The sequence below is a fragment of the Rhamphochromis longiceps genome, linkage group LG19 (genome assembly GCF_057381845.1).
Source record: "Rhamphochromis longiceps isolate RC_006_pf linkage group LG19, R_longiceps_female_GT1.1, whole genome shotgun sequence".
NCBI lineage: Eukaryota > Metazoa > Chordata > Actinopteri > Cichliformes > Cichlidae > Rhamphochromis > Rhamphochromis longiceps.
The window spans coordinates 29,583,710-29,601,616 of record NC_140575.1 but is presented as its reverse complement, the minus strand read 5'-3'; the positions used below and the strand labels follow the sequence as shown (position 1 = coordinate 29,601,616).

General features: G+C 40.9%; 1 protein-coding gene across 1 annotated transcript in view; it reads right to left on the bottom strand.

Annotated features, from left to right (window-relative positions):
* Nucleotides 1–17,678, bottom strand: part of bahd1 (bromo adjacent homology domain containing 1) — a 35,194-nt gene extending 17,516 nt beyond the window's left edge. The window contains exon 1 of the mRNA XM_085391586.1: nucleotides 17,305–17,678. The gene's annotated coding sequence lies outside the window, so the exon portion shown is untranslated. The remainder of the gene's footprint in view (nucleotides 1–17,304) is intronic.
* Between the last annotated feature and the right edge of the window lie 229 nt (nucleotides 17,679–17,907).

The following is a 17,907-nucleotide window of genomic DNA, read 5'->3' as shown; positions in this document are numbered from 1 at the left end:
CACACATAAGTGTTTGTCCTGGTTTGAACCCAGGATCCTGTTGCTGTTAGGCAAGCACTGTGGCTAACCTCTGAGCCGCAGTGCAGTAAAAGCCATTTTTGCTTAACCTAAACAAGCAGCAAGCTGTGCAAAACACAAAGCTCACAAATATGATTTGAACTGCGGTCTCTTGGCAGACAAACCAGTGCCTTCTTCTTCCACTGCCTCCCCCTCCAGCATTCTGATCTGATCTGGACTGTTTAAAGGAAGGCCGTTATCTCTCTGGATCCAATACTGCTGTGGCTGTTGTGTTCAGGCACCAGTGCTAAAGGGCACCTTGTTCGTATCACTGTGGCCCCACTGCATCTAACTGAATGGCAGCATTTGATGCCCTGGGATGAGAATGCACTGGATGCTCCCAGAGGACCCGTGTGTCCATGCCCTGATGGGTCTGAGCTGTTTTAGCCGCACGAGGGAGGCTTGCACAATATTCCACAAGTTCTTTTAATGTTGTAGCTGATCAGTGTATGTTTAGTTTAATGTGCTGTAGCTTCCACGTTTCGGTTTTTATTTTGATTCGAGTTTTAAAAGAGAACTGTTGGCTTTTGATCCTTCGTATTAAAAGACCATTTTGCCTTGAAGTCACATTGAAGCAGATTAATGACTCAAGCAAGTCACTGAGAGCCTGTTGGGTTGCAAGCACCCACTCACTGCTAAGACACAGAAGCCAAAAACCAGAAAAAGGTGAGGCATTTGAGTGATGCATTTAATATTTGATACGATGGATGCTCAGACACTCGCTTCTCATATTCTCATTTATAGTGTCAACGACACAACAAACTCTTTCAATTCACTGTAAGATATGAAATTAAGCAATGATTGTCTGACACTTAGAGGCACAAAACAAACAGTACCACGAACAAATGACTCATGAATCGATCCCGATTCTACAAAAAAAAGAAAAGAAAGGGAAAAAAACTGGTGGCAGAAACACTTGTCACACAATAGCCTCTTCAGTTTCCATGTCAACAGGCTGATACCAAAGCAGCTCCAGCAACTTTAGAACAAACGATGCATAACAAGACTTACGGCCCTCCGTAACTCACGGCTTTCTGCTCCCTCAACAGGAAAAAACACCTCACTTAGGAAAAGCCTTTAGATATCCTGATGACTCAACTCCGGCGACCTTTATGTAATGACACTCGTGTGTGCAGCAGAAGGAGATGGATCGTGCTTCTTGCTGCAGCCGTGTAACACAATTATGCTACTTGACCTCCAAGGAGTAAGTCAACATGGGTCCTTTTATTATAAGTGACTCTCCAGTGAGAAAATCCCTGAGCTTTCACAAACATACACAAATGATCAAGTTCTGAGCACGCTTCTTATTAATAGATTCAGTGTAAGTGTATGATATGAGTTAAGAGGCTAACGATACTACATTTCAATCACTATATTTCAGCCAATCATGGAAGCCTATTTCATTTACACACTAGTAAAGGTCTGTTCAGTATTTAATGTGAGTCTAAAAAACTCTTCACTTCAAAACACTGCTAGGTTTCAGATTTAGGGTATATACATATAAATAGAGTAAATGTGGCATAAGTTGTTTTTTACGATCTTAGGCACAGACATATGGGCAAAAGAAATAAAGGAAAATGACAAAAAATGTGCACAATTACTTTTAATGTTGAAGGAACTACTCATGTCATACACAACTACAAATCCCAGATTCCACAGCGACTTCGCAACTTCCTTTCTTCTTCTCAAATGTAATGCTTTGAATTTTTACTGTAGTATTTATATGGTTATTAACAGTGTTGTATGTTAATAGTTATTTAAATAAATTATTTTGTACTGTGCATGTATAATTATTCACACCTCGAATGTCTTAACATTAGTGGGTCGAAACATTTTCACAGGTCATTTAAATTAAGGGTTGTAGGTAGAGTAGTTCTTTACATGAACAAATGTATTCTTGTTAAAAAAGGTTAATATCATGTAGACTGATGGTTTCTATCCGGTCGTTAAGTCTGACGTCACTAGCCGTGTCTGGACCTAAACTCCGCTGCAGGTCCATATATCAAACGATCACTATGGCATTACTGAGAGTTGAAAAACTGTCTAAAGTCTTTCATCTTTAATAAAATGATCAGCGTTCTGCTCTACCAGGTGTAACAATTGAGTTTAACATCCAGGCATCCATGAAAACGGAATTTATGACATTTAACGGAGTTAGAAGTTAGCAGGGAGTTAGCTCGCTAGCTTCTATCTAAATACAATATAGCATGTCCTGACTGCGGGGTTTTGGAAACAAATTAAAACGTACAGCTCTGCTATCACTTCCAGCATAAATGAAGACAGAAAACTAAACAGCAGTGACGTTTGTAGGGTTACTGAAGTTGGGCTAGCTGGTATATAATGATGTGCTACGTGACCGCTAGCGACACAGCTATGTTAGCATAATATAAACAAGCTAACTTTTTTTCCACTCGATAAAAGTTAACGTGAGTGTTCTCGGTGGTCAGGAACAAATGTAATCGCATGGCAGGATGCTGTAAAAGGACCAAACTTCAGCCAGGAGAACAACTGAGATAATGCAGCCACAATACGAGGTTAGTCATTCATATACTGCTGCATGGGCTGGGCTGTAGTTACATCCTAAGGTTTTAAAAACTGAGCTTAAATAAATGATTAGCAGTAATAAAAGCCGAGGGAGGTCAACAGTGATCACTGACTGTTTTAGGAGCTTTTTGAGATCAAATAGAAGAAAATACATAACATTAAACATGTTAACAACACAAAAGCCATATTAAACGCAGACTACTTTAGGCCCAGAAGTAGGATTCGTCACGTCATCACTTAACGACCGGATAGGAGCACATGCCATCGTTTAACAATGTCTTGGGTCGCAGTAAGTCTGCTTTAGATGGTTAAAACATTATGGCTCATCATCAAACTCTCTATGGAGAATATGAGTGGGATTTTTACGTCCAGAATGCCCCTGTTGAGACATTAATAATAATTTGAAATATGCATATTATCTCATTTACTTTAATGAAAAAAAAAATCCTATAAATCACCAGAAAAAACAAAAAACCTTTCACCCTTTGAACACCGAGCAACAACCGCCTGCCATCTTTCTAAAGGCTACGATTGACAACAACTGATTGGAGCTGATGGTATTGTGAGACGCTCTTACAAGCCCACAGTAAGTGATGTTTATTATCTGTACTCATGTTGGCTTTCTATAAATCAAAGCGCATCACATCATGCTGTAATCTTTTTTGCCCGTTGTCCTGTTTTTAAAGTGAACCACTTAGGAGTTCCAACAGGGCTTTAATGGCTGCGATGGGGGCATTCAAGGAGAGTGTATGCGTGTGTGCGCCGGAGAGGGTTATGAGAAACAAAACAAGGATCTCATACACTGCACGCTATGAGCTGTCTCTTTGAAATTCACCTTTAATTATGGATTTAAATTTTTTAAATTTTACAATTAGGCAGCGCAAGTCTAAAAAAAAAAAACTACATATAGGGCTGTGCCGTATAACATCGTCCACGACATTGTGATATTGCTGTTATAGCAACGCCACACGTTCTTAGTGCGCATAATAATGAGACATGCACCTAAAAAAGGCGAGCTACTTTAGCAACCTCCAACAAAGCACGATGCTTTGCAAAATAAACAAGAACACTGTTCCTGCCGAAGGTGGAAACAACAAACTAGTTTTCCACTCGAGGCTGAAAACATCGTCAACTATAACCGGGCTACAAAGGAGTAGATACTAGCAGCTGGTGATGTGCAACCCAAAAGTAAACAAATGACTCAAACCAAGCATCGCCGGCTGCTAGTTGCACTCCATATGGCAGGAAGAGCAAACGGTGGATGGAAATTACTGATGTGGTTACACGGTGGAAAATCAGTGCTTTAAGCAGCTGGTTAAAAAGTTAAGGTTAACTTAATATACTAAAGTTTTAAGCAGTTATTCTATATTTTTACTTAAAAATTCCAGGCAAAAGCTAGCTGGGACACTTTTGTGCTTACATTTGACTTCTGCCATGTCACTGGATATACTGCTGTGCCACTACTATCACACTATACTGCTGATGCTGCTTCTGCTGGCACCTTGTTTCAGTAGATTCACACTTTGATTTAGAAGGTGTGCCATCAGTGACAGCAGCTCACTGGAAAAAAAGGAAAATCCCCCTATTTACTTACACTGACTGCAAGCATCACTGAAATGTAGCTTGCTATTTTTTCTATGTCATGAGAAATATCATTGCACATCATCTTGAAATATTTTAATATCATTTTAAGGCTGTATTGCCCACAATAAATGGTGTAAAATAATATTTTAAAAAACCATAAGGCACTCTAGTATTTACACGAGTTGACCTTATCAGCAAGTGTGCAACAAAGTGCATTTTTTTACTATGTCAGCTTGCTCTCAGGTCCCACTTAATGAAAGGTTGATTAAACCAAAACCTTGTGTAGCTCCTTTTGGAGTTCTTTAATTATAGTGTGAATAGTTTTATTCTGCTTTTCCAGTCATTTTCCCCCCGTCTGCTAATATAAAATATGTGCAAGACTTTCTGCGCTAAAACCTGAGTACAATTTTTTATAAGCCACAGTGCATTAAAATGAATAACGACACGGAACATACTCGGGCTTAACCAGGCGAACCACTGTAAACCCACTTAGATCCGGAGCGGACAACTCCGCCCGGACGTTTTTGAAACCATCTCATAGCTCGGTCTTACGGCCCTTATTGGCGGATGAGTCGGTGAACCGTGAAATGCAATCCATGAGGGAGAAATTTAATTTTCAGATAACAAGAGGACAGAGGGAGCCTCACATTGAGTTTCTGTCTGTGGATATCAAATCAAGTTACTTCATTTGAATAAGACAAGCGTGCACAGTGGAAGGACAGGAGCTCATTGAAGAGCATCATCGTTTCCCCTGGCTAAAGCATCGCCACGCTGACCACAACAAAGAACGCGGCCTTTCAGCAGAGGGAATTAATGCCAGAGTATTACGGTCACTTTTCTTTCGTGCTGTTGCGAAAATCTAACTAAAACACGTTGCCAGTTTAGATGAGCTTTGCTCACACCGCCTTATGCACAGCAGCAATGCCAGTAGGCTGCATAAAGCCACCCACACACACATACACACACAGTTTGAAAATATTAACATTTGTATTACGACTCTTTGAGGGAACATTAAACATAAGTCTTGAAAATCCCTGTTAGCAACAGTTTATGTTTTTTTTCTAACATCCCCCGTGTCCATATAACCCATTCACAGAGAACACTGAGTCTTAATATACAGTGAAGGATGTTTAAACCCTGTTTATCTTTATTTTACACAGGAAACCTTTTTCTCCACTATCTGACTTTAAGACAACAGTAGACATGCCGAGTACAAATCTCTGTGACTAAATCTGTTTACTTTGAAAGGTCAAGGATTTAACAGATGAATCCAAAGAGGTCAAAGGCCATCGAGTGACTAAAGGCGGAAATCCATTTTTGCCTTCTTTGCTTTTCTCATTACCTTTGTTGTCGTTTTTTAAATAAATGTATCCCATAGCTGAGAATTAAAGGCTCTTTCCACGACATACTGCATTTACAAAAATATTTCATCTTTTAAAACCTCCTTAATGTGATACACTGCTATATTGTATTACACTGTTATATTCTTATACAGTTATAATGCTTTTTTAAGGACTCCTTAGCCCAAAAAAGGAGGATTTGATGATTTTAAGTAATCCTTTTTTTGGCGGTGACTATTTTCAATGTGCAAACCTATAGAATACAGTGTCAGTGTGAATATACAGTATACGCTATTTCATTTTTATAGTATTAAAAAAGCTGAAAATGCTGCAATGTTAACATTTATTCATTTTAAAGTCCTTCTTTCCAAGTGTTACATAAGTAACACTATTAAAACTAGTATCTTGCAGTATGAAGTTTCAAAAGTAAAAGGGTGCATTCATAATATCATATTGTTTAGTGCTGTGTTTTACTACTAATCTTCCAACATCTAAGCTGCATTTACCTGCTGCTGGGATTCAACACATTTATCTGCTTTTAGGCAGTTTGTCCTGCAGGAACACGTCACACAATAGAAGCTGTTAGTATTACTGTGTAGAAAAACCTTAATTTGCACACAAATCGCCAACCAAATAAATGTAGGAAAGGAAAAAGCTCAATATTTAAATGTAAAGTACTAAAACTGAATTATTCAAGTACTTCATCAAGTACTTTGGTTGATGCAGTGAAGAAATATCAAGAAAAAGAAAACATAAAGCAAAAGTGAGTAAAAATATAGTCATTTTTTTCCTTTTAAATCCTTTTAAATATCTTGAGACTCCCTTTTGACCCTGAGATTAGTCGGCAGATGATCAAATGCCAGTGCAGCTCTACTGTGTGAATCTTACGCATTTTAAAGTAAATGGAGCATAGTTCACACATCAGACCTACTTGCCATTGATTTGACTCTCTCCCTGCCGATGGCACATTAAGAGACTGTAGTTTCATCTACATCAGAAGTCCGATAGATACAGGATTAGGAGGAGGAGGAGGCGGCTCTGCCTGGCTGTCTCACAGGCTCATTCAAAAGAAGGACATGGTGTAGCGCTGTCATCATGAGGGAAACAGCCCCGAGGCTGGAGCTCTCGGGGACCTAAGCTGCTGTGCTTCAGATAGTGCATATAACCAAGTCCACTTTCCTGGAGCAAATCAGCAGTTCCACAGTCTTACACCACCAAACAAACGCTAACCATCCTCCACCACCACCAACACCAACACCTCGCTTCTCCTACACGCAGGTTCGGGCTCCAGCAGTTACACAAACACCCACATCCACTACTGTTTCGCGAATATATTGGGTAGGAAAAAACGATTAACGTTATAATCACACTGTTCAACAAAATAAAGAAAATACATACAAATGACTCGCCTCTTGAAGATCGTAGTTGGCCACGGTGGTGGTGGTGGTGGTGGACAGTGTTAATCTGACAGCATGCCGTAGCAGGAGTGCAGGCTGCGATATGAGAAGTAGGAAATAAAAGGAGAGATCCTCAGCGGGGAAACGAGTGGAAAACACCCGACCATCCTCACTCAATCGGGCTTTTTCGGAGCTGCTAGTTAATATCAGTATCATTAGGAGGCTCGTATTACAGCCGAGTTGTTAGAAGCAGCCTAACCACCGACCCTGTCATCTCCAACTGTGACTGAAACACAGCAGCGATTCACCATTACCTCGCGTGTCCCGTTGGAAATAATCACCCACTCAATTTGAAAAAAATTAAATAAAATAATAACAATAAAAATCTCCCGTCCGTGATGTTTGTTTCTTTTCCCGATGATCAGTTTCTACTCGGTAGAGCTGTGGACCCGGGGAGCGATCCGTGGACCAAACAGCCCACAGTAGCTGGAGACATGGTGAACAAATCGGTGAGCGGTGACCTACTTCCGAAGTGGCAAGCTGGAGATAATATTCATGCGCTGCCTGCATTCGCATTCGCCGTTGCACCGGGACATCCCCGTGTAAAATCACGGTCACGTTACTGTAATATTCCTACAGGGACTAAACGGTGTCATCGTGACAGTTTTTTCCACACTTCCTCGTGGTTTTTCTTTGCTTTTTAATTCTTTAAATCTTCTGTGCATATGCGCCAAAGACAAGTGCAATTTCCCCATTTCCCAAACGTCGGTCTGTTTTATGATGCATTTGTACCAAATGAAACCAGCTCTATTTTATGTCCCAAAAATAAATAAATAGAGTTATTGATAAGTAAGTTTTCCCTCTGCCTCATTGGCTGCAAAGCAAGAGTGAATGTACTGAAACCTGACTGACTTTCAGCCATTAGATGGTCAACTTGAAGCCGCACATCCACAAAAAGCGCAAGTTAAACATAATAAAAGCAAGTGGGCATGAATAAAAGATGTGGAATATTAAAATATTCTAGCCATAAAGACCATATCATCACCCAATTCAACTACAAACTAAATCCTTTGTGTAGTTTACTATATAAAGGATTTCAAGTTTCAAACGACTATTTGAATAATTGTTTTAAAACCAGCTGAAAATACAAGTATACGTCCATCTAAATGTTTCATCTTAATGTTCCCACAGCTTCTATACAGGCACATAATGCCAATAGGTACTATTCATTGAATTTTTAACAAGCCTTTGTTCAAATACAGAAGAATGCTTATTACAATAGCTTTAACAACTCATTGCGTATAAAACAAAATAAAACTACAGTAACTAAAACTTTCTTGGGTGCAAAAGGCATAGGAATATTCTAACATGCAGCCCTGCTATAGGTTGGATTGTGTTCTGGTTTTCTTTTAATAATAAAATAGGGATACATTCAGTTCAACTGCTTGTTAATGCAAATATCGAATCAGCCAATCACATGGCAGCAACTCACCGTGTTTAGTCATACAGATTTGTTTGAGATGACCTGAAGATGACAAACTTCTAGCCAAGCTTTAGAATGGGGAATAAAAGTGATTTAAGTCAGTCTGAGTGTGGAATGGTTGTTGGTTGTCTGGTTTAAGTATTTCACAAAACTGTTCATCTCCTGGGATTTTCTCACGTAACCATCTCTAGAGTTTAGAGAGAACTTCAGGAAAAGAGAAAACATTCAGTGAGTAGCAGTTCTCTGGGTGAAAATGCTGTGTTGATGCCAGAGGACAGAGGAGAGTCAGACTGCTTCAACTGGTAGGAAAGTAACAGCGTGCACTATTAAAATAAATGTCTAGGGTTCGTCCACGTTGCTTTATGTTCAGCCTATTTATATCCATCATTCAGGCCCAGCTGTAATTTGTTATAGTTTGTATAGATTAAGAATTTGTAACTTGTATTTTTCTTAGTTTTCATCTACTCTTCGTATTTATGGTCTCCATTTATATCTGCTTATTAAAAAATGTCTGTTTTTAAAATATTTATTTTCTTATGCAGAGAGCAAAGAACTTTGTTTGTGTAAACAAACTTAACCAAATGAAGATGAATCTGATTCTAACTCAAATCATTTATAATACAACCAAAGTGTGCAGACAAACATCTCTGAACGCATCACGTGTCCAGCCTTGAAGCAAGTGGGCTACAGCAGCAGAAGACCACACCAGGTGCCACTCCTGTCAGCTAAGAACAGGAAATGTCAAAATTAGACAGCAGAAGACCGGAAATATGTTTCCTGTCTCATGAGTCTTGATTTCTCTTTCATTAAAATGTTAAGGTCGAATTAGAAGTAAATAACATAAAAGCATGGCTTCATCCTGCCTTGTTTCAAAACTTAGGCCGATGCTGGTGGTGTAATGATGTAGGGGACATTTTCCTGTTACACTTTGGGCCCCTCAGTACCAACTGACCATCAGTTGGTACTAACACCACAGCGAGCAGTATCGTTGATGGCCATGCCCATCCCTTTATGACCACAGTGTACCCATCGTCTGTTTGCCACTTCCAGCAGGATGACACACCATGTCACAAATGTGAATATATGAATATAACAATGAGTTCACTGTATTCAAGCGGCCTTCAAAACCAGCAGCTCTCCGTCTAATAGAGCACCTTTGAGATGTGGGGGAAACAGGAAATTCGCGTCCTGGATATGTAGCCGACAAATCTACAGCAACAATATGGACCCAAATCTCTCAGGAATGTTTCCAGCACCTTGTTCAATCTGTACCACAAAGAATTAAAGCAGTTCAAAATGCAAAACCCAGCAAGAGCAAGATGTGCCTAATAAAGTGGCTGTGACTTTATATGAAGCACAGTTTATCTGTAAAGAAGCACAAAGATGAATTGCATTAAATGCATTCATGTTAAACTGTATTCATTTAAGTAAAAGCTACAAAATATCACAACTTCCATCCATGTGTTGACAAAATAAGTCATCTGAACAGATCTCGTTAGAGAAGAAGAGACATTTTAATCAACATTGATAACATTTACATAGAGCCCCAGGAAAAACACTAAATAATACGATATATTATGTAATGACGAATATGCAATGAGCTATAAATTCATCATGTTAATGCCTAATGTAGTAGGTTAGTAATGTTTTTCTCATGAATAACATCAAAAAAATAGAAGCATGTATCCCTCTTAATTAGGCTAATTTACTGTATCCTCTGCTCTGAATGAGACATTCAATCTAAACATGACTGATCATTTGCTGCTCATCATTTATTACCTCTTAACACAGATAAGATCGGCCCGTTGCGATACACACAAATTACGGACTATCACTGACGGCTGCTGGACTCACTCAGTGGGCGTTCAAGTTAAAGAAAAGCTTAACGGACGGTTCAATTTTGTTTTTCCACAACAGCCTGATTGGAAAGCCACCATGTTGTCAAGTTACTGACAAGTCAGAATCAAGCTTAACTGGGATAAATGCTGTCCTCGCTGATATCAGCTTTACAGTGTGTAATTAACAGCTGCAAAGGACCTGAGTGTGTTGAGCTAATGAGGCGTGAGCACCGGGGTGAGCTGAGGGAGAATGGACTGCTGAGAGGTGACCTGCGCTGCAATAAACACGCTGCAACACACTGCGGAGAGGTGCAGGGCAACAACTTAGAGGGCTAAATGCTTCCTACATGCAGGATGCACTCACTTACCCGCTCAGTGCTGATCTATAGACATACAGCAAACATCTCAATCATTTCAGGAGAAGCAAAACAAAACAAACCCACCAAAACATTTTACCAGAAGAGACGTTTGTAATGTGAAAGAGGAAGTACGTCCTTTTCCACTACAAGGCTTTTATATATTAGGAGATAATTAAAAAAAAAAAATCATTTGGTCCTTAGCAGGATCTGAAATGATGTAAACTCAACCTCAGATGAACCACAACATGACATACTACACCGTGTCATTACTTATTTAGCAAAATGAAGAAGAAGCAGTTTGTGGAAACTAAGTACACCCTTCCTGCTTTTGTAGGAATTATTGGATAAGTAGCATCCAGACTCTTAATCAAATGCACTTATTTAACTGATCATCAGCAAGTGAACAACTCTATGAAAGCAGATGTTCTGGCAGTTTGCAGGTCTGGTGCTTTCAGCAACAGAAAGTCAGTCAGCTTCACTAAGATTGGAAAGGCTAATGTCTCCTCGTTAAGACGTTGATCGATTGATGATCTAAAGTTAATCTGGGAATGGATGTAAAACCATTTACAAACAATTTGAAGTGAAACAAAAGATTATTCACAAGTAGAAAACATTAAAGGCATTTGCCAGTAAGCGGAAGATTGCACAGCACGTTTGATGAAAACCTAACGCAGCATATCAGCACGAACACCTCATAAAACTATGGTGGTGGTGGAGTGGTGATGGTTTAGGCTCGTTTTGCAGTCGCAGGACTTGGTTATCTCGCAGTCTTTGAATTGACCTTGAATGGTTCCGTATACCAAAGTATTTACAGAGTCAAATGTGAGGCCAACAGCCATTCTCTTGTAGACCGGCTCCTTTAAATAATCAAGATGTTGCAATGGCCCAATGAAAGTCCAAACTTCAGCCCAACTGAAATGCTTTGACAGGATCTTAATAGAGCTGCGTATGAATCAGTTCAATTGTACTTATATAATGCCAAATGACAACAAAGATATACCAATGCCAACAAACCTCAATGAACTGAAGCAACTCTTTAAAGAAGAGTTTGGAATTCAAACTGGGGTTTTTTTTTTTTCATGCCAAATGTTTATTTATACCCTCAGCAGACACAAAGTACTTACAGAGCACTCATTCACTGGAGATGAGTTTTTAGTCAGTTCTAAAAAAAAACTGGCCTGAAACAAACAAAAAAATCATTTATTTGTTCTTTTCTGGTCTCCAACAAGTCCTCAGAGGAGTCATTTTCTAGCAGATAAATACTAGAAACTAAGAATAATGTCCCAGTGCAGTTAGGCTGCACACAGTCATTTGAGCCACTTGTTGTTGTTACAACAAAAATATTAATTATGGCTGCTCTAAAGAGCTAGTTAATGACTGGAATAATTGTTATGAGATTTTCAATCATGTCCCACTAACTGTGAGCCAACACCTTCAGTCCTACAGCCATATTTTTATATAACCAGTGTGAAGCAACCCAAATGTGATTTTTTTTTTTTTTTTAAATCCCCAAACTAAAACATCACTACACCAGGAGACTAAATATTTGTGACAGGCATCAATATGTTCAGGGAGTGAAGCCCTGATGAGACATCATGCAGCGAAGGTACTGCAGGTGGGCTGAGAGGTCATTTCTCATAAACACACACAACACACTAAAACATTCAGTTAGAAAACTCTTAACTGAATATTTAATCATAATTAAAAGTTTTAAGTTATAAATTCTATATGATCAAATACTTTGGGAATTTAAAAATAAAATCACTTGAGTTGGTTGTGACTAAAGGTTTGGGTGGGCTGTGGAAGATTTTCACATTTCAAGCTTTGCTGTGGCGGACTGGCAAGGCAGGGCCAGCGCAGTTAGGAAGCCACACTTAGATGTGAATGCACTGCCTAACAACAGTGACACAGGCACAAATAATACCTTCAGGTCAGATCTTTAAGAATAAACTTGCAGCAAAAAAACAGGATACAGAAATGTACGATTTAGGCCTTTTGAGTTGAACTATGCACTCAACCTATTATGTCACCACATGGGTTCAACACAGTCCGTGGGGGGGCATTTGATTCAGATCGGTCATGTGCCCTTTGCCCAGCTGCCTGACTACGCAATGCTGGTTTTGTGTCCACAACTCGCTTTGCCTGCTCAAACTGACTGAAACATCGTGTACCAGTGGAGCTGATGCAAATACAGTTTCTACTGTTGCTCAAAACCTGCTTGTGGTATTATTCGCTGCAGCTCTTATGACTCTTAGCCGAGGTGTCCTCACTCTCAGGCTAGCTACAAGTGGCTGATTTGAGACTAATGGTCAGTTTGTCATTTTCACTACAGTGTTTTGGCTGCACAGCAGCTCTGAGCCTGACAGTGATACCCACAGCAGATAATGTGACTGTTACACACACCAGCAAAGCCTGAATGCAACAATGATGTAATGAAAATCACATACAACCGCACAAAGCTCCACATAAAACAGCTGGGTGACACCCTAGAGATTAAAATAAAAAAGTACCAGCAGTGCTAATGAATGGGAAGAGTCAGTTTAAGAACAGAAGAGGAAGTGCCGTGTACACCAGTCTCCTGTCATTAAAACAAAATGGACTTTTTCAGCAGGGCATATCTCTCTAACCACTTTAACAACCTGTCATTGTTTGGCTGCAGACTGTTTGTTTACCAGGGGCTTTCTAAAGGGAGCGTGTGTGCGAGAGAAGTGTTTGTGTCAGTCTTGGCTGATAGCAGCAATGTGACAAATAGCTGGTTATCATGTGATTGAGTTTGCATGTGTTAGGAAAGATTTTAAAGTCTAATCTTAAACTCAATTTTAACTTAATCTGACCATTTCTGTTAGAAATAGGAAGACAGGGTGCACAATTCAGTCTGACGCAGGCGGGGGGGATACACAGAGCAGTCAATGAAGCTTTTTAAAAACAGCCAAGAAACTGATAAACATGATAGACAAAAATCATCTTAATTGCACACGTGCAGAGGCAAAACGCAGCTTCAAAAGAGAATGTGTCATGCACACAGAGCAGCGCTTCGAGCTCAAAACTGGTTGTAAGCTGTTTATCGTCTTCAACGTGTAGCCTACCGATGTAAAGATGACAGTTGAGCAACACAGAGCAGATACAGGACAGGAAGTGTAATTATCTGCTTCTACTGTTCTGCTTCAAAGAGACGGGGCAAGATGCCAGGCTGCCTGACTAGCAAAAGGGGAGGAGAGAGGGGAAAAAAAGAGAAGTAGATGGAGAGATACTGATGAAGATCGAAGTGAAGCAACAGAGAGGAGAGGAGAGGAGAGGAGAGGAGAGGAGAGGAGAGGAGAGGAGAGGAGAGGAGAGGAGAGAATCTCACCTCTTACATCTCACTGAGCAGAAGAAAAGTCAAACTCAGTAGAAGTCAGAGAGGCTTTTTTTCCTTTCACATTCAGCTTCCTGTTTTTCTTTGCCTGACAGCTCTTCAGAGATATAGGCGTTTGACACAGACTTTGTGAGAGAGCAGGGGAAAACAAGAGGGGGGGGGGGATATTTAAGAGAATGTGTGTGAGACAGCGATGGAGGGAGGAGGCAAGAGACAAGAGAGTGATGGATTGAGATAGCACGGTGAATGGAGACAGTGAGAGATTGTCATCATCATCATGAACAATGACTCTCTGATAGAGGAGGCCTGAGGAGCTGAGGAGTGAGTGAGGAGGGGGTGGGGGTGCCCGCCTGCCCACCTGCCAGGGTCTCAGTCATGCTTTTAGCATCTGCCAAACTGAAGGACGCTTGGTGCCATGTGCTTTTCGCTGAAGGAGCCTGACGTTTGTCAGTCACAGGGAGGACTTCTGTTCTGTTTAGTCGCGGCCAAACAGGATTTACTGTAATGCCTCCATCAAAACCCACACACACACACACATGTAAACAATCCCAGTGTGTGTCAGAAGTAGAAGTGAGTGAGACCCCATCTCTAAAATCTCCACTGCAGCTGTGGACCAGTGGACAGCTGACAGCAGTCTGTGGATCTCTGCTCCACTTCTCCTCCCGTCCACACCAGCCCTGCCTCCTCTTCTTCTATGTTTCCATGAAGCAGGCCTGTAATTTTCACAGCTGTGTCTTGGAACTGAGCCAGCGTGAGTCGGGGAAAGAGAGCGCAGAGCAGTATGGGCTGGCTAATGGCTTTTAGACAACTAAGGGCTACAGAGCAGCTTTGCTAATCCCGAGGTTCACTGCTCATTCAGTACAGAGAAATATTCATACCAGTGAACAGGGATAAGAAGGAAACTCATTAGCATTAGAAAACATTTAAAAAAAAAAGGTGCAAAGTTCTGTAAATTGTATGTTAACCTGTAACAAGCACTTCTTTTGTGGTTATGATGGCATTTAGTCAAGTAACAGCTGAAATCTACGATCGCAGCAATTGACCTCATTATAATGTCAATAAAGACATAATTACAGGTCAGCCTGGCTATGTGCAACGCTGTGGTTGGGGGTTAAACTTCACTATTTGCCCTATTTTCTTCCCAATAAGGCCAACTAACCTGTGGCTTTGTACAAAATAAAATAATGATGTTACTTTCTGTTCCACGTGCATTTCTTTGGAATCCCATCATACACCCACATCTCAGCTGAGGCTGGGTTACCTGCAGAGGACAGTGGGCACCTGCTCTGAGGTTTCGTAACTTTGCTGGGTCAGGGTTTAAGGATAAAGCTCCCAGGTAGCTCTGTGTGTCAGCTGGTTCCTTTAGATGTATTATATGAAAACATATCTGGTTCTTGCTTTATGTAAAGTTAATTTTAGGGCTTTATAAGAAGTAAGTTTGGTATTAGAAACAAAAAAGCTCACTTACTGAGCTCAGCGCATGAAGGCAACTTAGATAAGCATGATTATTTTTAACATAAAGTGCTCTTTAAACTCAGCTGGTTTGGACAGCACTGTGATCATGAAGAAACGACTTGTGTTCTTCACTTAGTGAATAAGTAAGTACATATAGGAAATGGATTTCTCTAATGTTCTCCCTAAAAAATTCTTTAGAAATACAAGTTTCTCTGCTAGAAAACAAATCTTGAAAATGTAACAACAGATATTAGATTAAAAAGCAAATTAAAAAACTAAACTGTTACAAAAAACCCCCAAAAAACAGCCCAAAGTGGTGTTTCTATTAGACAATATTTAACATCACTCTGTGGGGAATTACAGTGTGATGACAACCACACAGTGATGTTTTGGAAAATTGGGACTTGTCAGTGTGCTTTTCCTACGCAGCTGTAGGCGGAAATTGTTTCACTTTCAGATGATCTTTTCAACAAGTGAAATATATTTTTAAAGATGATAACAGGGCGACAACACAGCCACTGTTTCAGTTAGTCTGCTAACAGCTATTCTTTTCATTTCTGCCCTCTCCTCCTCCTCCTCCTCCTTCTTCTTCTGACCACATGTGTCCCGACTGCAGGCTGGAGGTATTCGTCTCCTCTGGGACATCTGGGAGGTCAGTGCGTCTTTCCTCCGTGGCCACATCAGGGCAGTTCTTCAGCAATAATGGGATTAAGTCCTGGATTGATATCCAGCTTTATGGCTCACGTGTGGGCAGCGCAACGCTATTCAACATGCTGCTATGGCAAGCCTGTCAAGGTAATGCTGGAGAACCGACCAGACACAAATCTACCACGACCTCCAAAGCTGGCGTTCTATTGTCAGGCTCTTCTGCTCACAAGGGCCTTTACAAACACTATTATGCCCAGGAACTCACCAGGCAACTTGTGTTATAAAGCTCATGTCATATGAAAAGCCTGCACTTTCCAGTGGCCTTTAACAGCAGGAGATGATTCTTCCCAGATTGTGGCATTTCATTTCCTTGACTTACTGATTGTTTAGTCTATGAAATGTCAGGGAAAAGTGCAAAACAGTCCAAGTTAAACCTTCAGATTGCTTATTCTGTCAAACCAGCGGTAATGCAAGACGTATTCAGATGTTTTACCTGAGTAAAAGTGCCAAAACCGCAGTGAAAAGGCACACAAGTAGGCGAACAAAGCATTAATAATCTTCTATAGAAACTACAGCTGTTAAATAAGTAACCTGCAGAGAACTTTCAACTGTTTGGAGCAGATGGATTAAACCACGTAAAACTCTAACATCAGTTTGTTTATCTTTCTGAGTAAATCAACGTTTAAACCGTCCAAAACGCCACTACTACCACTACTACTTTGGTGGCATCATTAGCTTGAAAGTGTATAAAAGATTAATAAACCCCTCAGATTCGACTAATCGGCATGCTTTAGCCGTGTCTTTAGAAAAAACAAAACAAAAAAACAACCCCTTACATGTTCCAAGAGGATCTCCACGTTCCCCCTGCTCTTACAAACCCACAAATACAAACTCCAACACAGAGCCGAGCCTCAAACTTGACTCTAACAGAAGCTGCTTGCGTGACATTTTCTGCGATCACGAGCTGGGAGTCTCAGCCGATCGAGCCTTGCTACCCAGTGTTTGGCCGATTAAAAAAAGAGGCAGCTTTGCCACCTGCACAAGTGACACCACTGACAACAGATGTCTCCGAAAGTTACCTCCGAGGGTTTTACAGATCCCCGGCAACAAGAAGGATCTGCTATCTGTCAATAGCTGACAGATTATTCCAACCCGAGCTGCCTCCTCTCTCTCGATCCTGTCCTGCCTGACACTTTCAGTTTTGCCTCGAATGCGATAAGAGTTGAAACGCTTTCGCGTCTTACCGTTTCGCAAAGTGGAAAATAACCCAGCGGGAGTCGGTATGTTGGAGAGGAAGATCAGTTCCACGGCAAGAGAGAGTGATGCGTCAGGTGTACGCTTCCCGCAAGTGAAGGAGGAAAACCGTGCGGAGGGCGACTCATGTTGAGTTGATCGGCTGAAGCCTTTTTTCTTCTTCTCCTCTCTCCTGCTCCGATCTGCGCCGCTCCACGCTCTACGCGTAAAAATCGCCACTCGGTAAACTTAGAACTAAAGCAGAGGTCAATAAGACGGAGCGAGGCGCACTCGGCACTCCGCAGAAATCCTGCAAACTACGGCTCACTTTGGCATGTTTTTACATAACAGCATCATCCGCTTTTTGTGTTGACGCATCATGTAGCCTAGAGAAAACATGGAGTTTCTTAAAGGGCCACGGACGCATCGTCCACATGTCACCGTCCCCAGCAGCCCCCGCTGTGGCTGACAGATGGGTTTCACCCAGTTAATGTATTTAAGCCCTTTCCTTTTGACGGGTGTATTAACCTAACCCTGGCGGGGGGATTGAGGGGAGAGGGTCGGGCTCTGCTGCTGAACACTGAGTGAAGAATTTATGGAGTTTATGGTCTCCC